Genomic DNA, 26,691 nt, shown 5'->3' with positions numbered 1-26,691 from the left:
AAACAATTTCTGTTGTTTACAGTGGGTTTAAGAGAGTGATGAATGGATAGACTGGAGAAAGGAAAAGATAAACGAGGATCTTGCATGGCAAGACAGGGGCTAGGCCTTTATTTTGTACAATTCGGGGTCATCAATAGAGATATTTTTGAGCAGAAGAGGAAGACGAAGCAGTTAGGTGAGTTATTATCAAATCATTTTTGTTGGACAAGTTGTTATTTCATTTTATTTTGCTTTGATTTCCAGTTGGCCACAGATCCATGTGTGATCATCCTGGACATCACTAGCACTCAGTTTATGCCACAAGCCAATCGCCAGAAGAGCTAATGACACTCTAAGTGGTCCACAACCTAGTCAATGAGACAAATTCAATCATTACATGCTTGGAATTCAAAACATGTCAAAGTGCTATAATAGCCAAACATATTCACCTTACCACACCCAACACCTGCAACTTATCTCCCCCTCCTGCTATGCACCATCTTACAGATGCAGATCTTTTATTTCACCCAAACGACTCATGAAGTGAAGTCGCTCAGTCATGTCCGACTCTTTGTGACCCCATGGACTGTAGCCTACCAGGCTCCTCTGTCCATTGGATTTTCCAGGCAAGAGTACTTCAGTGGGTTGCCATTTCCTTCTCCAGGAGATCTTCCCAACCAAGGGATTGAACCCAGGTCTCCTGCACTGTAGTACAAGGCATTAAAAAGCATATGGCGACCCAGAGGGATGGTACGGGGAGGGAGAGGAGTTCAGGATGGGGAACACGTGTATGCCTGTGGCAGATTCATGTTGATGTATAGCAAAACCAATACAATATTGTAAAGTAACCTCCAAATAAAATTTTTTTAAAAAGGGCAAAAAAAAAAAAGCATATGGCAGGCTTTGCAGTATGTTTAGGGAGACAGAATAGTTTTACACCCTGGCAAAGCAAATAGCTTCAGATTGACTATTGGGGGATTAAGAGGTACAAACTACTATGTTAAAATAAATAAGCTACAAGGATATATTATACAGCATTGGTAATATAGTCAGTATTTTATAATAGCTATAGATGCAGTATAACCTTTAAAATTGTGAATTAATTTGCTGTACACCTGAAACATATATAATATTGTACATCAACTGTACCTCAATAAAATATATATATATATATCTGCATGTATCTAAATTAACAAATCAAAAGAATATAAAGTTTAAAAGATAATATAATAGCTTCTAAATGCTTAACCTCAATTTCTATAGTACTTTTCTCATTACAGTCCATCAGCCATTTGAATAACACTGAGTTAGGGAGACTTTTGCAGTGGTCTGGTCTGATGATTACAAAGGCCTGAACTAGGATAATGAGGATATAGATGATAAAGAGACTGGAGAAAGATTTGGAAGAAAAAATGAAATGGGGAGGACTTAGGAAAAGAGAAAGAAGCTGAGACTGAACATAAAAGCAAAACTATACTGCCATTTTTCTGGGACTAAATACATAAATGCATGGATATACATGAGGTCAATTAACCAAGTTTAGATTTTACATAAAATATGTTTAATCAGCATCATCTCAGTTCTTGACTTTGTGAAACAATCTTATGCTCACATATAGGTCTGACCTGAAGACACTTTTGATAGAAATGCTTGCTAATGCCTTTTAAGAGAGTGAAACTTCATGTATCACAACCAAGGATGCATTCACCTAATACTTCATGGCTCTAAAAAGATTTCTCTATAGGTGTAAAAATCTAAGAAGTGATGCTTTTCTTTTCTTCACACAAAAATTCAAAGAGAGTTTTAGAAGAATATTGCTCTATGAAGAAGCCAAGTTATCACTTAAATAGATGGAGAAGAGGAAGTAAACCATGCTACTATAGCTTAATGTTTACTCCCATAGACAGATGATGATTCTGATTAAAAAGATATATAATTAAGAATATATGGGTAGAAAATTTGAATTTCCTGGATATATTGTTTCCTGAGAATAGAAAAACTGCAAACTTTGTAGGAGAAAAATGCATAAGTGTTTTCTAATAAGGTATTTCTTAAAATGAGAAAGAAAGTAAATATTCTTTTCCAGACATATCACCTGAGACTTGAAAGGCAGGTATTTTAGATTTGAGCATGCTGGGAAAAAGAAAGACCAGCCAAAGTGTCAGGAAGATCCCTCACAGATATCCACAGATTGCCACTAGAGTCTGAGCTAGAATCTGAGGGTAGGAAACAAAACAAAACCTGCTTTCTGTTCTGTCCCAAGTACTTAAAACAATGCAATACATCTTAGTTGTCTGAAGGGTCAATTTAGTGAAGTCCAGAATCTTGATTTTATCAGCACATCTATATATGCCTCTTGGGATTGTACTCAACTTCAACAACTTAAGATAGACCTGTATCAAATAAAAATGATAATATACTAATTTAAAAGAAAAACTATCTCATGAACAAGAAAAACCAAGTCAACTATATCAGAATGGACTTCTTTGTTGTCAAGCTAAATGCTAAGGTAAATCATACACAGAAAGAAAATTTTTAGTTTGCAATGAGAAATATAACTTTCCTGGGAATTTGAATGTCAATTTATGTTTGACTAGAACAGTATCTCTGTAAAAGTCAAATGGGAAATCAAAATTAATGGAAGTTTCCTCAGTATACCTGGAATCAAAACAAAAGAAATGGTGGCTTAGATGGTAAACCATTTGCTTGCAATGCAGGAGACCCAGGTTTGATCCCTGGGTTGGGAAGATCTCCTGGAGAAGGGAACGGTGACCCACTTCAGTATTCTTGCCTGAAGAATCCCATGGATAGAGGATCTGGCGGTCTACAGTCCATGGGATCACAAAGAGTCAGACACCACTGAGGGACTAACACTTTCACTTTCAGAGTAAAGTTTTAGTGAACCCTGTTAAGACAGGCTGGTGTACCCATCCCATAACAGGACAGAATACTAGCTACTGTCTACAGTCTCCTCCATTCTGCACACGTGTTGACTTTGTAAGGTTCATTTGCAAAGATTCACTTCTCCCCTGGACTTTCTGGCTTTAAGATCTAACATTTGCCTGTATGCATCTCTTTTTAATTAGTAGCTGAAAAAAATATACTGCATTGCACCCTCCTTCAATGATCTTCTTCTTTCTTTAGATAAGTTTATATATTAAGTTGTGTAACAGCAAAGTTTTGAAGGCAACGAATTACTGTATTTCTGAATTGATTTTGCATGTAATATTCTGATCAATTATGTGTCGGTTTAAAATTTTAACTCTCAAAACCAATCCCAATTACTCCCAACACCAAGGTTTGGGAGACTACTTCACTAGCAAAAGGAATTTGTTATTTGTGTGTGTGGGTGTGTGTATGTGTACATAAACAAACACATATGTATTCATATTTTAGTCAGTTCTTGGATACCCATACAATATGGGTATTGCAGAGCCTAATATGTAACATCCCAAACAGTTGAAGTAACAGAGGTATTTGATAGCTGCTGCTGCTGCTGCTGCTGCTAAGTCACTTCAGTCATGTCCGACTCTGCATGACCCCATAGATGGCAGCCCACCAGACACTCCCATCCCTAGGATTCTCCAGGCAAGAACACTGGAGTGGGTTACCATTTCCTTCTCCAATGCAGGAAAGTGAAAAGTGAAAGTGGAGTCGCTCAGTCATGTCTGACTCTTAGCGACCCCATGGACTGCAGCTACCAGGCTCCTCCGTCCATAGGATTTTCCAGGCAAGAGTACTGGAGTGGAGTGCCATTGCCTTCTCCATTTGATAGCTAGATGGAGTCAAAAACTTCTGAACAATGGAGGAACATTTTTAAAAGTAAGTATTCAACATGTCCTTATCAAGATGGTCCCTTTTACTAACCTCAGAATTGCTGCTCAGTGCAGAGTTCAGAGAGGAAAGGCTTTTGCACAGCATGCACTGGAGAGTGTCATAGTTCTTGCATGCATGAGCAGTGGAAAGTAATGCCAACAGAAAAAGCAATGGAATTACAAAAATTTTATTTCACACATGCTTTACCTTGACTGTATAAAAAGCAACTGGTTGCTCTGCAGTTAATAAAAAATAAATAAAATGATGATGTCAATGAAGACTGACGTGTAAAACAAAATCACTGAATTGTGTAAAATGAAAATAAGGGAAAGAAGATCTAAGGAAGCAGGGTAGAACAATTTCTTTTGGCACAACCAAACTAAGGGATTCAATAAGGGAGGAAGATGATTGAATACACTGTGTTCTTTGTAAAACTGTATTTATATTTATTGTAATAAACTTTATAAGGTTTATTATGCAGTATCAACTGTAATATCTCTCAAAATATTCAGAAATTCTGTTCATAAAGTGAAGTTGCTCAGTCGTGTTCAACTCTTTGTGATTCCATGGACTGTATAGCCTACCAGGCTCCTCCAACCATGGGATTTTCCAGGCAATAGTACTGGAATGGGGTGCCATTTCCTTCTCCAGGGGATCTTCCTGACCCAGGGATCGAACCCAGGTTTCCCCCACTGTAGACAGACACTTTACCATTTGAGCCACCAGGGAAGTCCAGGAAGGCCTATTCATAAAGAGATTAAGACAAAAAAGTTTGGCTATTTCCTTTTAAGAATTCAAACTATCAGCTGTCAATGAGATAAAATGATGAGATAAGGATTGCATAACTGACTGTGGGGCTGTTTCCTCTAATATCTAGTCCTTGATTCAGGCAGTGTATAGTTACAGTGAGAGCGTATTTAGTTATAGTCCTCACTATATTTTTAATCATACTTCATTTATAGACAAAAGTTTAGAATCTTCTGAAGTGTTGCTGATTTAGAAAAATAGGCTATTGAATTAATTTTTTGATAAAAATATGTAGAAACTATTGTAATAGAGTTTTAAATATTGAAAATGCAAAATGAAAAGCTATGCAGCAGCTATATCACTGCCTTTGAAGATGAAGGATAGAGTCAAACCAAGGAATGAAGGCAGCTTCTACAATCTGGAAAAGGCAAAAGATAAGTTCTCTTCTAGAGCATTGGGATGGAAAGAGGCCCTCCAGTGAATCTCATTTTAGATTTCTGACCTCCAGAACTGTAAGATAATAAATTCATGTTGTTTCAAGCCATAAATTTTGTGATGATTTGTTACAGCAATAATATAAAACTAATATAAACTGTAACTTTATTTGCAAATACTTTTAACAGTTTGACTTTTACTATACTTAATGTACTTTTCTTCTGTGACACATTTTTTTAAAATTATGTAATTCAACATAACACTGTTAACCTTTATATTCATGAGTTTTCAGTGCTAGTTAGGAAAGTTTCCTCCCTACCAAAATATAGGGGAATTCACCCATGATTTTATTTTCTAGTTACTTGTGTGGTTCTATTTACTAAATTTGAACTTTTGATTCATGTCAAATTTACCATAACATATGGCATACAAAGGGAGAAGGTAATGGCACCCCACACCAGTACTCTTGCCTGGAAAATTCCGTGGACAGAGGAGCCTGGTGGGCTACAGTCCATGGGGTCGTGAAAAGTCAGACACCACTGAGTGACTTCACTTTCACGCATTGGAAAAGGAAATGGCAACCCACTCCAGTGTTCTTGCCTGGAGAATCCCAGGGATGGGAGAGCCTGGTGGGCTGCCATCTATGTGGTCGCACAGAGTCAGACATGACTGAAGCGACTTAGCAGCAGCACCAGCATGGCATGCAGAATAAATCCAATTTTGCCTTTCTATTCCAACAACACTTATTTTAAGCTTTTTTTATTTTTCCTGGTTATTTGTATTGCTACCTATAGCATATTCTAAATTTACATATGTAAATCTAACAAGACACTATCATTTCTTCAGATAAAAGATGGAACAAACAAATGGAAAGGTATTTTATGTTCCTAAACTAGAATTAATACTGTTAAAATGTGCATACTACTTAAAGTGATTTAGGATTCAATTCAATCCCTATAAAAAATTCCAATGGCACTTTTCATAGAAAAAAATTCTAAAATTTGTAGGGAAATACAAAAGAGCTCAAACAGCCAAAGCAACTTTGAGAAAGAAGAACAAAGCTGAAAAGAATCACACTTCCTGATTTCAAACTATCTTACAAAGCTATAGTAATCAAAATGGTATGGTGTTGTGATAAAAGAAGACACACAGATCAATGCAACATAATAGAGAGTCCAGAATTAAACCCATGCATATACTGTCAACAAGAGCACTAAGAATGCGCAACAGGAAAAAACCTTTTCAATACATGGTGTTGGAAAAACTGGACATTCACATGCAAAAAAACTTTAATTGGACCCTAATCATGTGCTACACATTCAAATGGTCTTAGTATGGATTAGAGTCCTAGAAGAATACTAAAAAAAAAAACCCTCTCCTTGACACTGGCCTTGACAATGATTTTTTAGATATGACACCAAAGGTAAAGGTAACAAAAACAATAATTTAAAAAGTGGGATTATATCAAACTAAAAATAATAAAGGAAATAATCAATGAAAACACAACCTATGAAATGGGAGAAAATATTTGCAAACCATGTATCTGATCAAGGATTAATGTCCAAAATATGTGAGGAACACATATAATTCAACAGCGAAATGGGAAGGAAGGAAAAAAGGAGAGAAGGGAGGGAGACAGGGGAAGGGAAAGGGAGGGAAGGGGAGGAAAAAGAGCCTTGTTAAAGAGTAAGTAAAGGATCTGAAAAGACATTTTTCCAAAGAAGACATACAAATGGCCCACAGGTGTATGAAAAAATGCTCAGTGCCCCTAATTATTAGAGAAATGTACACCAAATTCACATGAGATATCTCTTCACACTTCTTAGGACAGCTGTTATAAAAAGGCAAGAAATACAAGTGTTGGTGAGGATGTGGAAAAAAGGGAACCCTTGTATACTACTGGTGGAAATGTAAATTGGTAAACCACTGTAGGAAATAGTACAAAAGTTCCTACCCAAATTAAAAATAGAATTAGCAAATGATGCAGGAATTCTACTTAAGGGTATATATCCTAAGGAAATGATATCACTATCTTAAAGCAATATGTGCACTCCCATGTTCATGCATCATTATTGACAATAGTCAAGCATTGGAAACTACTTGCTGCTTTGTACAACTCAATTTCAAAACCTAAATAAATTAGCATTTTTCAGAAATAGAAGTAGAGAATATATTTTAAAAATCTGTCCATGTAAAAAACCAGTTATGTGGTTTCACAAGAGAATTCTATAAAACATTAAAAGATAAAATAATCTAATGCTACTAAATAATTTAAGAGTATAAGAAATATTTTCAAATTAATTTTATGAAGCAAGTATTATAGTCATGAAAACCTGATAATGAAAAAAGAAATCTATGCCAATATCACTTATGCATATCAATGCAGAAAATCTTAAATGTTAATCTACAGAGTCTAACAGCACATTAAAAGATAGTACATCTGATGTATGGCAAAATACATCACTTACAATATTGCAAAGCAATTATCTTTCAATTAAAAATAAATTAATTAAAATGTTAAAAAAAAACTCCCACTATAACTGTAGATTTTTATACTTGTATTTTTTTCAAATTTTACTTTGTTTTAATGTTATGATATTATGTGACTAAAATTAACACTTGCTATATCTTCATGACTAAAAAAAGAGAGACAGTATATCACAGCCAAATAGGATTTTAAAGTTCAAAAGTGGCTCAGTAGAAGAAGCATTAATAAAATTAATAATATGATCATCTCTATATGTGAAGAAATTAATATATTTCTTTATTCATTTTTGACATATCTGAAAAACATTAATGTAGATTTCAACCTGAGCTGTACAAAGCAATCTCCTAAGATGTGTTTAAATTAAATCTTTTGGTGATTATGTCTCCTGTGTGATTGCTAATTTTGTGTATTGGTTTTTCATCTTTTTGTTTCTATTCGGTTTTGTTAATGGTTTTCCTATTTTGTTATTTTTCTGCTTCTATTGGCTTTTCACTTTCTAATTTGTACATTTTTGTTTTCACCTTTATTAAATAAGTACTTGTACTTTTCTCTGGTTTGTTTAGTCATTGTTTTTCTAGATTTTTAAGTGAGAGTTTAATTTATTCACTTTCTTTCATAATTTTTTATTGCTACAATGATCTCAAGTAGTAACATTTTCACTGATTGTTTTAGCTGTATCCTCCAAATTCTAACGTCCAATTTTTACCACCTTTATTTTTTATTTTCACTTTGAAATAGCTCTTTAAGAATGCATACTGTGTTATTCTTTCTATATATAACTGGAGAAATTTTTTATATCTTGTTATTATTTTCTAGATTTATTGTTGTTTACTGAAATAAAAACATACAACATAAGTGCTGTAAGTTTGTTTTATTAGAGGGACTCGCTGAGGGCTGTAGCCCAGAAGATGGCTTCTCAGATAGCTCTGAAAAACTGCTTGGAAGAGGTAGGGGGAAGAAGCCAGCATTTTTATGATTTCAGCTGGGGATATAAGCGCTCAAGTGTACATCTCAGTAAAAGATTACTGCTAGCCATGAGGATCAGCTATCCCAGTTAAAAATTAATTATCTTAGTGTTTTTCTATGTATGGGAAGATGCAAGAATCTAGGTTCACCACAATTTTCCTTAAGTATAACTATCTAAGGGCCTGTTTTTCCAAAGCACAGAGTGCCTCATTCTATTGTTTGCTCTGAATTCCTTTCAGGGTGTACTGTACATCAGAGAGCGCAGCAGCCAACGACATTCTTTGTAGAACTGGATGGCAAGTGATATTCCTTATTTTACATTGTTCTACAGTCGGAAAAAGCTCTTTGTGTTATTTCTACTTTTTCAAATTTGTGAGAATAAGATGTATTCTTATTAATGGATTCAGTATGTGTATTTATCTGGAGAAGGAAATGGCAACCCATTCCAGTATCCTTGGTGTATTTATCAGAATCATCGTACTTACTTTGGGATTTAGGTCTTCAGTAACATTTTTTCTGCATTCCATCTACCTTTGAAGGAGTGACTTATGTTAAAATCCTCCTTTGTTAAGGTATCTATCTCTCCAAATATCATCTGTTGTTTTTGCTTTAAAAAATTTGTTCAGTTAGTTCAGTTCAGTCGCTCAGTCGTGTCCAACTCTGTGACCCCATGAACCACAGCACGCCAGGCCTCCCTGTCCATCACCAACTCCCGGAGTTCACTCAGACTCATGTCCATCGAGTCAGTGATGCCATCCAGCCATCTCATCCTCCGTCGTCCCCTTCTCCTCCTGCCCCCAATCCCTCCCAGCACCAGAGTCTATGTGTGTATCTCTCTCTCTCTCTCTCTCACACACACACATATATATATGCTAGGTATATAAGTATACCAATATACTTCCTCTTCATTTTGAATTGTGGCCAAGCATTAAAAATTGTCCTTTGCATCTTTTAATTCTATTTCTCATCTACACAATCAGTTATTAATTTCATGAGCTCTACTTTATTTCATTTAAAATTGCATAGTATATTACTTTCCTCTCAGTTTCTAATTGCTTTTTATATGTGTCTCTCACATAAGCTTAGTATTAAATGCTGATTTTTGGACAGTATAAAACCTCTTGTCTCTTAATAGATTTGCCAGTCTGCATATATTTATCGACCTGATTGATATTCTGGACTACATTCTGTCATAGTCTATGTCATATTTGAATGTACATGTCTTGATACACACAGTTGTTTATCATGCAGTCTATTTTAGTTACTTCTGTTTCTTCTCTTTTTCTTATTTCCTCTTACCCTCCTTTCTCTTTCCCCTTCTTTTCCTTCTCCTTCCCTTCCTCTTCTTCTTTCTAATACCCTCCCCCACAAAGCAGAAGAGAGAACTCATCATGAGTTCAGGTCTCAAAATAGGATTTCTAATTTTAAAAAGTCAACAATTCTGTACTGTAATAGAGCATATCTATAGGCGGTGCAGAGACCACCAGGCACGGCCGCTCTTTCCTCGGTCACTGAAATCTTGCTATTGAGTATGCCTGTGTCCCTTGGTGTTGCACTAGTCTTAGATCTGGTCAATTAAAGGACTGCTTATTTAATTCCCTGGACATATTCCTGCAGTATCACGAAGGCACCACTTTGGAATTTAGGAAGCATGATTGATCTGTGGCTCACCTCTCCAGGCTCCTTAAAACATTTCAAAGTACCAGTCCTTTGTACACCCAACTGCCTCTTTCAGCCTGAGGAAGCGCAATGTGCAGGGAAATAGTTAGAATGACTTTTACAAAGGACTCCGGGGCTATTGCTGAGAGGGAAGGGAGGTGAACATTAAAGCAACAAAACCCAAACAGTGATTTGTTACCATTTCAAAATGCTGCTGGATTTGCCATCACTGGGGCAGTGCAGTTCCATAGGCAAACACAAGCTTCTTTAAGAACAATCTTTGTGTCTGAACAGAAAACATTTTGTCTTTTCAGGCAGGAAACCTAAGGCAAGGCTTACCCAGAGACATATTTTCCATCATGTGGCCGGGACAATAAACATGGGGCTTTTGATCTGGGTGGCAACAGTGACAGAGCCAGAGTTCCAAAAGGAGAAAAATGGGAAACAAACCTGCCAGAGGTGAGTGCGTGTCCTCAGGTTATTTTTTCACGTCTAGAGTTCACCAAGCAAAGCCAGAGAGATTTCAAATAAACATGTCTAAAGGAGTCATAAAAATCCTAACCAGTGTGATAGTTTAAATCCCAACGTCAAAACACAGAAATGCATGGCCTATATCACATGAAACTTCTTTGGCCCCAGGTTTATAAATTAAACTTCTTTCAAACTCTTATTTTTACAAGCATAAATTTATAAATACCCTTCCTCCCTACTACCATCTTCCTATTATAAATAACAGCAAAATTATCCTCTGGTTCTGCAGGTGAAATAATTTTGCAATTAAAATGGAGATTAAAAAGTGTGTTAAAAGTGAACCTTTTTAATTTTCATTAGGACACAATTGCATGCCATTGTCACTGTATAAGTGTTCTTTTTATTTTAAACTGTTATCCTAGAAACCACTGAAATTCATTATTTTACACGTTCCTCCATTTACAAATCAAAATGCCAAAGAGAAGCTCAGTTTATTTCAGCTCTGTTGGAAGAGATTGCTGTTATTAGGAAATGTGAGTGGGCCGAAGTGGGACTCCCTGTGGAGTTACTTGGCAGAGTGGAGTTCCTGGCTCAACCTGATATTAACAGTGAGTCATCAGTTTACCCGCACAGCAGGGTCTTCACTTTGTACTTTTCAGTCTGAGCAACTCAGCAGCGGGTCCAAGGATTCAAAGTTAATTTCTATAATTAATAATCAAGTGAAAGAAACTCATCTCATTTATTTTGAGAATAATTATTCATAAATTCCTTACTGACAAATAATAACACAAATAAAATCTCTATCAAGAAATTCAGTTTATATATTCAGTGTGATTTATGTATTCTAAAGGCCAAAGGCATCTCTGTCCACATAAAAGTGATTTTTCCCCCCTTTACGTCCATTAAGAGACATTTAAAGGGCAAAAGTTTCAGGCACCTCTATCCTGTGTTTTAGAAGAAAAATTCAGTAATTTCTGTGTACTCATAAAAAAATACACAATTAGAGCTATTATAACATTCTAGCTTTAATAAAAGAATGTAAAAATGATTTAAGATTAATTCTTCATCATAAGAACTAATAGATAAATGCAATTTAATTTTTCTCTCATTTCATGTACTAAGAAATGCAAGGTTTTATTCTTAATCTAAACTCAGTAAATTTCTAGTATATTTTCCAAGGCAGCCTCATGTTATTGGTGAAAAGACATGAATATAGTCTGCTCCTAAGTAGACAGTGTCTGTTCAAGATGAAATGAAGTACAGTATTTAATAACTAATAGTGACAATTCTGTTAGAGGTTGGTGCAACATATAAGTGGCTGGTAGAATAAGCAAAATTGAGCACTTAAAGTTCTGTTCTTACATCATGTATACATACAACCCTCACATCCATTCATCTATATATTTAATACCTGTTTTCTTAGAATTAGCAAAATCCTTAAATGAGACCTTATCTGCATCTCTAGCCTTGGCTCTCACTATCTGTATGATGAACTCCAGCTACAGAAAGAATTTAATCCTGAGCAAGCATTCTCATATTTTGCTTCTTTGCATACACTGATTTACCTTCAGAAATACTTTCTCCTTCTTTTCTAATTGTTACACTGAAAATATCCTCTTTTCAAATCTTAAGTACCCATTAATTTGTTATTGTAGTCTTTTCTATGCCATAAGCATTTACTGAGCATGGCCCTGCCCGTCAGAACAAGACCCAGTTTCCCCTACAGTCTCTCCAATCAGGAAGCTTCCATAAGCCTCTTAACCTTATTCATCAGAGGGCAGACAGAATGGAAACCACAATCATAGAAAACTAACCAAACTGATCACATGGATCACAGCCTTATCTTATTCAGTGAAATTATAAGCCATGCCCTGTAGGGCCACCCAAGATGGATGAGTCATGGTGGAGAGTTCTGATAAAACGTGGTCCATTTGAGAAGGGAATGGCAAACCACTTCGGTATTCTTGCCTTCTGAACCCCATGAACTGTATGAAAAGGCAAAAAGATATGACACTGAAAGATGCATCCCCAGGTCAGTAGGTGCCCGATATGCTACCAGAGAAGAGTGGAGAAATAACTCCAGAAAGAATGAAGAGACAGAACCAAAATGAAAACAAGCCCAGCTGTAGATGTGACTGGTGATGGAAGTAAAGTCCAATACCATAAAGAACAACATGGCGTAGGAACCTGGAATGTTAGGTTGATGAATCAAGGACAATTGGAAGTGGTCAAACAGGAGACGGCAAGAGTGAACATCAATATGTTAGGAATCAGTGAACTAAAAATGATTGTATAGAGCTTCTGTATACAGTCCATTTTAATTCAACTGAGATGATGATTATATCTACTACTGTGGGCAATAATCCCTTAGAAGAAATGGAGTAACCCTCACAGTCAACAAGAGTCTGAAATGCAGTACTTGGATGCAATCTCAAAAATGAGAGAATGATCTCTGTTCATTTCCGAGGCAAACCATTCAATATCACTAATGCTGAAGAAGCTGAAGTTGAATGGTTCTATGATGACCTACAAGACATTGTAGAACTAACATCAAAAAAAGATATGATTTTTATCAGAGGGGACTGGAATGCAAAAGTAGGAAGTCAAGAGTTACCTGAAGTAATTGGCAAGTTTGGCTTTGGGACTACAAAATGAAGCAGAGCAAAGACTGACAAGAGAACACGCTGGTCATAGGACACACCCTCTCCCAAGAAACAAGAGAAGACTCTACACATGGACATCACCAGATGGTCAACACTGAAATCAGATTGATTAGATTCTTTGCAGCTGAAGATGGAGAGGCTCTATACCGTCAGCAAAAAAAGACTGGGAGCTGACTGTGGCTCACATCATGAACTCCTTATTGACAAATTCAGACTTCAGCTGAAGACAGTAGGGAGAACCTCTAGACCATTCAGATGAGACCTAAATTAAACCCCTATGATTGTACAGTGGACATGACAAATAGATTCAAGGGATTATATCTGATAGACAGAGTGCCTGAAGAATTATGGATGGAGCTTCACGAAACTGTACAGGAGGCAGGGATCAAGATCATCCCCAAGAAAAGAAATGGAGAAAGGCAAAATGGTTGTCTGAGGAGGTCTTACAAATACCTGAGAAAAGAAGAGAAGCTAAAGGTAAAGGAAAAAAGGGAAGATAAACCCATTTGAATGCAGAGTTCCAAAGAATAGCAAGGAGAGAAAAGAAAGACTTTCTCAGTGATCAATGCAAAGAAAGAGAAGAAAACAATAGAATGGGAAAGACTACAGATCTCTTTTAGAAAATCAGAGATGTTAAGGGAATATTTCATGCAAAGATGGGCACAATTAAGGACAGAAATGATATGGACCTAACAGTAGCAGGAGATATTAAGAAGAGGTGGCAAGAATACACAGAAGAACTATGCAAAAAAGATCTTCATGACCCAGATAACCACAATAGTGTGAACACTTACCTAGAGCCAGATATCCTGGAGTGTGAAGTCAAGTGGGCCTTAGGAAGCATCACAACGAACAAAACTAGTGGAGGTGATGAAATTCCAGTTGAGCTATTTCAATTCCTTAAAGATGATGCTGTGAAAGCGCTGCACTTAATATACCAGCAAATTTGGAAAACTCATCAGTGGCCACAGCACTGGAAAACGTCAGTTTTCATTCCAATCCCAAAGAAAAGCAATGCTACAGAACGTTCAAACTACTGCACAATTACACTCATCTCACACACTAGCAAAGTAATGCTCAAAATTCTCCAAGCAAGGCTTCAAGAGTATGTAAACCAAGAATTTTGAGATGTTCGAGCTGGATTTAGAAAAACAGAGGAAACAGAGATCAAATTGCCAACATCCTCTGGATCATTCAAAAAGCAAGAGAGTTCCAGAAAAAAACATCTATTTCTGCTTTATTGACTACATCAAAGTCTTTAATAGTGTGGATCACAACAAACTGTGGAAAATTTTTAAAGAGATGAGAATACTAGACCACCTTTCCTGCCTCCTGAGAAATCTGTATGCAGGTCAGGAAGCAACAGTTAGAAGTGGACATGGAACAACAGACTGGTTCCAAAAAGGAAAAGGATACATCAGGTTGTATATTGTCACCCTGCTTATTTAACTTACATACATGGTACATCATGCCAAATGCTGGGCTGGATGAAGAACAAGCTGGAATCAAGATTGCAGGAAGAAATATCAATAACTTCAGATATGCAAATGACACCACCCTTATGGTAGAAAGCGAAGAGGAACTGAAGAACCTCTTGATGAAAGTGAAAGAGGAGAGTGAAAAAGCTGGTTTAAAACTAAACATTCAAAAAACTCAGATCATGGCATCCGTTCCCATCACTTCATGGCAAATAGATGGGAAAACAATGGAAATAGTGACAGACTATTTTGGGGGGCTCCAAAATCACTGCAGATGGTGACTGCAGCCATGATATTAAAAGAAGCTTGCTCCTTGGAAGAAAAGCTATGGTCAACCTGGATAGCATATTAGAAAGCAGAGATATTACTTTGCTGACAAATGTCCATTTAGTCAAAGCTATGGTTTTTCCAGCAGTCATGCATGTATGTGAGAGTTGTGCTACAAAGAAAGCTGAGTGCCAAAGAATTGATGCTGTAGAACTGTGGTGTTGGAAGACTCTTGTGAGTCCCTTGGACTGCAAGGAGATCAAACCAGTCAATCCTAAAGGAAATCAGTCCTAAATATTCATTGGAAGGACTGATGTTGAAGCTGAAACTCCAATATGCTGGCCATCTGATGTGAAGAACTGACTCATTGGAAAAAGACCCTGATGCTGGGAAAGATTGAAGGCTGAAGAGAAGGGGACATCAGAGGCCAAAATGGCTGGATGGCATCACCTACTCAATGGACTTAAGTTTGAGCAACCTCAAGGAGCTGGTGATGGAAAGGAAGCCTGGCATGCTGCAGTCTATGGGGCTGCAAACGTCAGACATGACTGAGCAACTGAAGTGAACTGAACTGATTTTATTACTTTTATTAAAGTATTACATCATCTTTACACTTAGTGCAAAGAATAAACAATATGAAGAAAAAGATTTTCTCATTAACATTCACAATAAAAATGGTCTGGTTCGTTCTGCAGACCTGGGTTTAATTGTACAAGAGGGAGCATTTAATGGCTCAAGTGGATCAAGGTGTCATTTAATTCTGACCCACAGAATAGAATATCATCCATATTTGGTAACTAGACTAACTCTATGGGAGCTCTGATAGATAGAACCATTTTTGTGGTTATGTAAAAGTCCCAGGCCATCCTCTATTCCAAGCCCATCTGAATATTTAGTATTTTAACTAGACTTCTATAGAATCCTCTTATTGAATTGGACAGATTTTCAATTTATTTGTTTAAATTATCCTAATAGACAATCATACATGCATAATATAACTTTATACATTTTTCAATACTTACCTATCTTTTTTTACACACTGCATTACTTATAAACTCCAGGATACTTTTAAAACTAGGGGCAATATTAGATAGCCTAAGCTTTCAGCACTTTAAAACATATGTAAATTTATATTTTTCTGGAAGCAATTCATTTTATTGTTATTATTAATTTTATTGCATGTTACTTTCAGATGTTTTAAAATCTCTCTAGAGATTTTTAATGAATATAGATTGAATCTAGATTGACTTAATTTTCTATCTTTTCTCCCTTTTTTTTTTTTTTTGGCTTCATAGCCTAGTCTCTCTAAACAATGAATCATTTCGATGTATTTTGATTTACAGTTAATTAATTTTCTTCTTGATCTTTATTAAATTCTTCTTCCAGTTGCTCTAGTTTGTCCTGCTGTTTCCATTCTAAGTTAAATTTTTTTTTAATTTAGAGAAGATTATTTGTGTTTTATATTTTAACTCTGATGAGAACATTTCAGTAGTCCCTGCTGGAGATATACTGTGTTCTAAATGTCTTGATTTCCAAAATGTGGCTCAACCGATTAATAATTTGTCCACAAAATTATGGAGAATAATATTCTTTTTGTTTTGTTTTTGGTTTTCACTTTTTACATTTTCAAGTGACCGAGAAGTGTCTACTTGTCATGCATATTTCCATTTTTACTTATTTAATTTTATTAATCTGATAAAGAAGTCTATAACAATCTCTGTATATTTTGGTATATCGTCTATGGCCTGAAATAAAATCAGACATGAAAAGATTCTCTATTACTGGGAAAAAGGTAGACATTTTATATAATGTATCGCACACAGATGAATTTATAATACAAAATATATACACATATGTATATGTGTACATGTGCATATGCAATGTTATTTATTGTATTATACTGCCTGTATATTATATTACAACAGAAACACATACACTGTTGTCCCTCAGTATCCATAGTGGATTGGTCCCAGCACCTGCCATAGATACCAAAATCCATGGATGCTCAAATCCCATAGTGTACCCTTCAAATGCACAGTTCAGCATGCAAGGATTAAGGAACCCCCAGAAACTTCAATTTGCAGTGGCTATATCTGCAGATTCTGAAACCTGTGAATAGAGAGCTAGTTGCTCATCTGGGGGGAAAAAAAAATTGGCATATGAGTGAACTGGTGCAGTTCAAACCTGCACTGTCCAAGGGTCAACTGTGTGCTACAGTTAGGAGCAATACTCACTGCCACTTTTGGTTAAAAACAAGTGCTCTGGATTTAAACTGCCTGACTTTTGATCTTCATCCTGATTTTTACCAGAGGCATTACCTTGGATAAAATACATGATCTTAGTAAGCCTCAGTTATTGCTAGAGTTATCTGAGTAACAAGTAGATTAAATTATGTAAAGGATTTCACTTACTGCCTGATATATAGAGCTTCCCAGGTGGCACTAGTGGTAAATAACCCGCCTGTCAATGCAAGAGACATAAGAGACACGGGATCAATTCCAGAGTCTGGAAGACACCCTGGAGGAGGGCATGACAACCCTCTCCAGGGTTCTTGCCTGGAGAATCCCATGGACAGAGGAGCCTGGCAGGCTACTCTGAGTCCATGGGGTCACAAAGAGTCAGACATGACTGAGTAACTAACCACAAACACACACGCCTGACATATAAAAGGTCAATACTTTGGCCACCTGAAAAGACCCTGATGCTGGGAAAGATTGAAGGCAGCAGGAGAAGGGGACAACAGAGGATGAGATGGTTGGATGGCATCACCGACTCTATGGACATGAATTTGAGCAAGCTCTGGGAGATGGCGAAGGACACAGAAGCCTAGCAATCTACAGTCCATGGGGTCGCAAAGAGTCACACACATCTGTACAACTGACCTGTCCAAGTTGAAGAAAAATGAGTTTTAATTGTCCTAAGGTGACATCAAGCATGCATTTTAAATTGTATTTAAAAGCACATTAAACTTGAGAAGCTAAGGATTTAAATTCTGATATATTGAGGCCAATTATATTGCTCAAGTTTCAGAATATTTTCCCTTGAACAAATATATACGATATTCTAAAAATACATTAGGTGTAGAAAATGCCTAAAAATTGCTAAATGTTAATACATAGCTACCTATGTATTAACTTGGCCATAGGTTCAATGGCCAAGTTAATATCTAGAATTTTATATAACTTGAAACTCTTTGCTTCAATAACAAAAGGAATTAGAAAACATATTCTGAATATTTTGACTTTTAGTTTTTATATCTTACATAGATATTTAACCAGCATCAAAAAGTAAGAATTTTCATTATTATTTTTTCTAGTTTAATTAAGCCACACCAGAACCTATGGGCAAAAAGTCAGATTTCTGATTGAATTTCTAGTCCCATGTGACAGAGTGTTTCAGGAAACAACACAGTACTCTGTAGTGCTCCTGGCATGACTTCAGTAAAGGTCAAAGAAGTTAAGTGTTCCAGCAGTGAGCCCAACATTTAGTAGCCTTCAAAGGACTTTACTAGGGTTTATCCTGTACATTACAACACAGACTATCAAAGGCATTCCTTGAAAATGTTCTGCAGTGAATTCTGACTACCTTTCCATGCTAGTCAATGCTAAACATTAGATTACTATACCCTATGAAATAAAAATGGATAAATCCATAAATGTTAGCAAAATAACTCTCTCTTACTCTGCAGCTACACAACTTTAATCCAAAAAAATAGAACACAAAGCTTATTTAATTCATTCTTTTATCTTTTTGAATTTATCTTAATTTATTGAACTACAGTAGACTTACAGATAAATGCACTTATCACAAGTATATGACTTGACACATTTTTAATAAACTGTACACACCCATATAGCATTTTCAGGATCCCAAAGTTCATATATGCTCCCTTCTGGTTTGGACTCACTGCTCAAAGAATATCCACTGTATACAATTCTACCTAGACCAAATAGTTTTGCTTTATAATGTTTTTAATTTTATGTAAATAGAATCATATGGTATGTGGTCTTTGTGCCTCATTTGTTGCTTCACTTGTGCTTTACTCTTATTTGTGAGATTCAGCATATTTTCCATGTCTGTACATGCTCAGTCACTCAGTTGTTCCAACTCTTTGCAAGTCTATAGACTCTACCCCACCAGGCTTCTCTGTCCATGGGATTTCCCAGACAAAAATACTGTAGTGGGTTGCCATTTCCTCCTCCAGGGAATCTTCCTGACCCAAGGACTGAATATATGTCTCCTGTACTGCAGGCAGACTGGACATGGAACAACATACTGGTTCCAAATAGGAAAAGGAGTACGTCAAGGCTGTATATTGTCACCCTGCTTGTTTAACTTATATGCAGAGTACGTCATGAGAAACACTGGACTGGAAGAAACACAAGCTGGGATCAAGATTGCCGGCAGAAATATCAACAACCTCAGATATGCAGATGACACCACTCTTATGGCAGAAAGTGAAGAGGAACTAAAATGCCTCTTAATGAAAGTGAAAGAGGAGAGTGAAAAAGTTGGCTTAAAGCTCAACATTCAGAAAATGAAGATCGTGGCATTTGGTCCCATCACTTCATGGGAAATAGATGGGGAAACAGTGGAAACAGTGTCAGACTTTATTTTGGGGGGCTCCAAAATCCCTGCAGATGGTGATTGCAGCCATGAAGTTAAAAGACGCTTACTCCTTGGAAGAAAAGTTATGACCAACCTAGATAGCATATTCAAAAGCAGAGACATTACTTTACCGACTAAGGTCCATCTAGTCAAGGCTATGGTTTTTCTTGTGGTCAGGTATGGATGTGAGAGTTGGACTGTGAAAAAGGCTGAGCACCGAAGAATTGATGCTTTTGAACTGTGGTGTTGGAGAAGACTCTTGAGAGTCCCTTGGACTGCAAGGAGATCCAACCAGTCCATTCTGAAGGAGATCAGCCCTGGGATTTCTTTGGAAGGAATGATGCTAAAGCTGAAACTCCAGTACTTTGGCCACCTCATGTGAAGAGTTGACTCATTGGAAAAAACTCTGATGTTGGGAGGGATTGGGGGCAGGAGGAGAAGGGGATGACCGAGGATGAGATGGCTGGATGGCATCACGGACTCAGTGGACGTGAGTCTGAGCGAACTCCGGGAGTTGGTGACGGACAGGGAGGCCTGGCATGCTGCGATTCATGGGTTTGCAAAGAGTCGGACATGACTGAGCGATTGAACTGAACTGACTGATCTTAATAGGATGCTAATCCCTTTGCTTTACTTTTTTTAAAACTTAGATTTCCAGAACTATTTTGAAATGGCTCCTATAGGGATGAAGAATGGGCTAATGGTCCAAACTTCACAATTTAACACATATTGCTTCTGTTTCTACAAGATGGCCCATTTTCTTGAAGTAGGATTCAGCCACAAGTTAACCTGGTTGAGGATGATTGTTATCGACAGTTTTAAGCTTCTGTATTTTCTTTATAAGGAGCTACTCTAGTGGTCTGGTGGTTAAAACTCCATACTTCCATTGCTGGGAGTGCAGGTTTGATCCCTGGTAGGGGAACCAAGATCCCACATACTACAAGGTATGGTCCAAAAAGAATGGTGGGTTCTTTTTCTATGAATAAATATTTGTCAGAGCTTTCTGGGATGTGATACCAATTTATCTAATATTTGGCCAAGACAGAACTGGCTTCTGATAACAAGAGAGACTGAGGCATTAAACTAGTTAGCCCTAAGCTAAGAAAATATGATGATGTCTCTCATAAGGCATCCTACATAGTCTTAAGAAATCAAAGATGATACAAAGAGATGAAAAGATGTACTATTTCTTGGTTTGAAATGTACTATTTCTTGACAGTCAATATTGTCAAAATGACTATACTACCCAAGGAAATTACAGATTCAATGCAATGCCTATCAAATTGCCAATGGCATTTTTCACAGAACTAGAACAAAAACATTTTTAAAGACTCCAAATAGACAAAGCAATCCTGAGAAAGGAAAAGGAATGGAGGTATCAGGCTAGACTACACTACAAATCAACAGTAGTCAAAACAGCATGGCACTGGCCCAGAAAAAAGATACACAGATCAATGGAAAAGGATAGAAAGAACAGAAATAAATCCATGCACCTATGGCCAACTAATGTATGACCAATGAGGCAAGAATATACAATGGAGAAAAGACAGATTCTTCAATAACTGGTGCTAAGAAAACTAGACAGCTGCATGTTAAAGAATGAAATTAGAACATTCTTTAAGACCATATACAAAAATAAAGTATGCCTGGACACTATAAAACTCTTCGAGGAAAACCAAGCCAGAACACTTTTTGACATAAACCTCAGCCATATCTTTTTGGATCCACCTCTCAGAGTAACAAAAATAAAAACAAATGTAAACAAATGGGACCTAATCAAACTTAAAAGCCTTTGCACAGCTAAGGAAACCATAAATGAAATGAAAAGACAACTCAGAATGGGAAAGAATATTTCCAAACAAAGTGACTGATAAGGTCTAATCTCCAAAATATACAAAAAACACATGCAGCTCTATGTCAAACAAAAAAGAAAGAAAGAAAATAACCCAACCAAAAAATGGGCAGAAGATCTTAAAAGACGTTTCTCCAAAGAAGACATGCAAATGGCTAAAAATACATGAAAAGATGCTTAACATCACCACTCATCATAAAAATGTAAATAAAAACTACAGTGAGGTATCATCTCACACAGGTCAGAATCAGTTCAGTTCAGTTGATCAGTCGTGTCCAACTCTATGCAACCCCATGAATCACAGCACGCCAGGCCTTCCTGTCCATCACCAACTCCCGGAGTTTACTCAGACTCATGTCCATGGAGTCAGTGATGCCATCCAGCCGTCTCATCCTCCACCGTCCCCTTCTCTTCCTGCCCTCAATCCCTTCCAGCATCAGAGTCTTTTCCAGTGAGTCAACTCTTCACATGAAGTGGCCATAGTACTGGAGTTTCAGCTTTAGCATCATTCCTTCCAATGAACACCCAGGACTGATCTCCTTTAGAATGGGCTGGTTGGATCTCTTTGCAGTCCAAGGGACTACAAGAGTCTTCTCCAACACTACAGTTCAAAAGCATCAATTTTTTGGCACTCAGTTTCTTCACAGTCCAACTTTCACATCCATACATGACTACTGGAAAAACCATAGTCTTGACTAGACAGACCATTGTTGGCAAAGTAATGTCTCTGCTTTTGAATATGCTATCTAGGTTGGTCATAACTTTATTTCCAAGGAGTAAGCGTCTTTTAATTTCATGGCTGCAATCACCATCTGCAGTGATTTGGGAGCCCCAAAAAATAAAGTCTGACACTGTTGCCACTGTTTCCCCATCTATTTCCCATGAAGTGATGGCACCAGATGCCATGATCTTCGTTTTCTGAATGTTGAGCTTTAAGCCAACTTTTTCACTCTCCTCTTTTACTTTCATCAAGAGGCTTTTCGTTCCTCTTCACTTTCTGCCATAAGGGTGGTGTCATCTGCATATCTGAGGTTATTGATATTTCTCCCAGCAATCTTGATTCCAGCTTGCGCTTCTTCGAGCCCAGTGTTTCTCATGATGTACTCTGCATAGAAGTTAAATAAGCAGGGTGACAATATACAGCCTAGACGTACTTCTTTTCCTATTTGAAACCAGCCTGTTGTTCCATGTCCAGTTCTAATTGTTGCTTCCTGACCTGCATACAGGTTTCTCAAGAGGCAGGTCAGGTGGTCTCATATTTCCATCTCTTTCAGAATTTTCCACAGGTCAGAATGGCCACCATCAAAAAGTTTACAACAATAAGTGTTGGAAAGGGTGTGGAAAAAAGGAAACATTTCTACACTGTTGCTGGAAATGTAAATTGGTACAACCATTATGGAGAACAGTATGGTGGTTCATTAAAAAGCTAAAAATAAAACTATCATATGATCCTGCAATCCCACTGCTAGGTGTATAGCCAGAGAAAACCATAATTAGAAAAGATACATGCACCCCAAAGTTCACTGAAGCACTATTTACAATAGCCAAAATATGGAAGCAACCTCAATGTCCATCAACAGTGGAATGGATAAAGAAGATGCAGTACATATATAAAATGGAATATTAGTCTTAAAAAAGAACAAAATAATGCCATCTGCAGCAACATGGATGGACTCAGAGATCATCTTAAAGTATATCAAAGAAAGATAGTCATATGATATCAGTCATATGTGGAATCTAATTTTTTTAATGATATAAAGAAACCTGTTTGCAGAACTAAAGAAGACTCTCAGGTTTCGAAAACAAACTTAGGGTTACCAAAGAGGAAACATAGAGAGGAGGGATAAATTAGGAGCTTGGGATAACATACACACACTTCTGCTGTTGCTAAGTTGCTGCAGTCGTGTCTGACACTGTGCAACCCCATAGACGACAGCCCACCAGGCTCCACTGTCTCTGGGATTCTCCAGGCAAGAACACTGGAGTGGGTGTCCATTTCCTTCTCCAATGCATGAAAATGAAAAGTAAAAATGAAGTCGCTCAGTCGAGTCTGACTCTTTGCGACCCCATGGACTGCAGCCTACCAGGCTCCTCTGTCCATGGGATTTTCCAGGCAAGAATACTGGAGCGGGTTACCATTGCCTTCTCCGATACACATACTACAACATATAAAATCAATAACCAACAAGGACCCACTGTGTAGCACGTGTAACTCTATTCAGTATTCTGTAATAACATATGGGAAAAGAGTCTGAAAAAGCGTGAATGTATGTATATGTAAATTGAACCACTATGCTGTACACCTGAAACTAATACAATATTGTAAATCAACTATACTCTAATAACATTACAAAAAAAAAGGATCCTCATAGTCTTAAGTAAATTAGATTTTGTTGCAATTAATTTTAAATTATTTATTATGATCCCTAAATTCAGTCCCCTAAAATGTGCTGGGGAGTGGCCTGATTGTATATCATGCTTTCTGGTTTCTATTTTCATTCCAGCGCTCCCATTTCAAAGTAGCTACTTAGAGCTCTGTCTCTATTCTCAGCACCACACAGACATTTCTCATATTCATACATATATTTCAGCTACTTGCTACCTGTTCTAATTATGAAAGAAAACATGTACAACTCTTATCCTACTAGTTTCATCTACTATGCCCTAAAACCTTGTCTCCCTACCCACTAGCAATCCCACACACCCTCATTTATAAAATTAAATATCACTCCTGTGTCACCTCCTCCATGAATCAAAGGAGAATATTTGGAATTTTTCACTTTAGGCAAAATGGCTTGGTTTCTGTGTTAGAGTTGAAAAATTTCACACTTGCCCTAATTTTACATATCAGCAGACCCTGATGCTAACTAACAATGATAACAATAATATTATTGCTAATGATAAATTAGCTTTGGATTGAGTTTGCAAAATTTCCTTAAAATAGCTATGGGAATAAGCAATTTGAATTTAATGATAGCTCTGTGGTCATGCTATGGTGGAATTTGTTCCAACTTATTTTTTGGAACTATCTAGACACACAGGTGAAAAATAAATCATATGAATAAAAACATCCTTGTATTATCAAAAATATTGATCAATAAATAAAAAATAAATTCAATTTTAAACAGGATAAAGTAATTTTCAAACATTTTAAGTCTAGTTTTTTCTTGCTACAGGCCAATATTTTAATATTCTTTTCATTGCTTACAAGTTTCAAGGATATAACTGATATTCGGCTTACTTTGTTATATATGTTCTTAATACACTCAATCAATTAATAATAAACTGAAAGTCAAAATTCTAATTCATTTAAATTATTCTTGTCATATTAAAAAAATTATTATGTCAGACTGGGCTATTTGAAGTGTAAGACAGAATTTCAAATTGAAGGTCTTCTGTGTTAAGTATAGCATTATTTTTAAGTGATTCCATAGTCAAATTAGAACAGATGACATTTATTTTGAGAAGCTGACAATTCCAAATCAGCTAAGTGAAAAACAGAAATATTGTCATCTATTTGAGAATAACTAGAAGATTCTGAATGGTAGTGAATTTAGTCATGTCCTACTCTTGTGACCCATGGACCATAGCACACTAGGCTCCTCTGTCCATGGGATTTTCCAGGCAAGAATACTGGAGTGGTTTGCCATTTCTTGCTTCAGTGGATCTTCCCAACCCAGAGGGATTGGACCCGGGTCTCAGAGAAGGCAATGGCAACCCACTTCAGTGTTCTTGGCTGGAGAATCCCAGGGACGGGGGAGCCTGGTGGGCTGCTGACTATGGGGTCGCACAGAGTCGGACACGACTGAAGTGACGCAGTAGCAGCAGCAGCAGCAGCAGCAGCTCCTGGACTGCAGGCAGACTTTTGACCGACTAAGCTACCAGGGAAACTTCTGAATATTTCTGGTGTTTTCTGATCTAAACATACTCTTACCTCTAAAAGAAAGCTGTGTGAGCTTAGGTGTGATTTGCTATTGTTTTGAGTCAGGAATGCGCGTCTTCCAAAATCCTCAAGTGAAAGTGAAAAGTGAGCGTCTGTCACTCAGTAGTGTCCAACCCTTTGCGACCCCATGGAATATATCCCGCTAGGCTCCTCTGTCTATGGAATTCTCCAGGCAAGAATGCTGTAGTGGGTAGCTATTCTATTCTCCAGGGCATCTTCCCAACCCGGGGATAGAACCCAGGCTTCCTGCACTGCAGGCAGATTCTTTACCATCTGAGTCACCAGGGAAGCCATTTTTTTTTCAGTCTACAGATATTGATGCGTGATGCACACTGACTGGTATGCATCCTAGTATGTAGGGTCAGCATCCAACATACTGGATTCAATAGAACAGAATCAAAAGGAAGCACCAGTATTCCCTGCTCTTTATTTTAAAGCTGATGAGAATTTAGAATACCTCTCGAATTCTGGCTACATTATTATAGTATATATTTATTATCAAAGTAAAGGCTGAATGATGGCTTAAAACTCAGAATATGCTAATGAAACCACAAACAACTAGCTGCGTGAGAGTGCACAGATAATGTCCAATTGATCGTTGGAATCTAAAGTATCCATGAAATGTTGGACACCATGCCAAGAAGTGGTATATTGCCATTATAGAGACACTAAAGCAGAAATAAGTAGAAATCTTTGCTCTGGGAGGTGGGAAGGGGAAATGTATATCATCTCAAAACCCACTCTACTTCAAGGAATGCCATAATCATTCCCACATGCAAGGTACATGCATGCAAATTAAAAATGCTAAAGCACGAAAGGGCTCTGGGTGAAGAAGTCCCAAGTGCTAGGTCGTTCCAGCAGAAGAGCTGAGAACCTGGAGATTCTGGGTGCTCTTTCAATTCTCTCTCAGAACAATTAAAAGTTTAAGTATCTACTTTCCCCTCACTCTCTCCAAAAAAAAAAAAGTTTTACTACCAAGATTCCAATTGCTATCAGATGCTACTAATTGCTGTGATAAATGTATTAAAAGATAAATCCTTTCATTTTAAAAACTTTAAAATTAAATTTTTATTCATTGTAATTTTTATTCATATCATTATATCACATTTTATCACAATTTTAGCTTATTCTATATGCCATGCCACTCAAGTTGACTGTTTTAGCCCTGCTTTCCCTATGCTGTTCTTAGACGCCTGCTGGCAGAGGTAATGAGGGGAAATCCATTAGCTGCCTGTGTGGAAGATGGCTGCTGCTTTGTTTTTATTAGGTTGGTGCAAAAGTAATCACGGTTTTGCATCTGTTGAACTTTGCTGTTTGAT

Source organism: Ovis aries, chromosome 4 (genome assembly GCF_016772045.2).
Source record: "Ovis aries strain OAR_USU_Benz2616 breed Rambouillet chromosome 4, ARS-UI_Ramb_v3.0, whole genome shotgun sequence".
NCBI lineage: Eukaryota > Metazoa > Chordata > Mammalia > Artiodactyla > Bovidae > Ovis > Ovis aries.
This window is presented reverse-complemented; position numbering follows the sequence as displayed.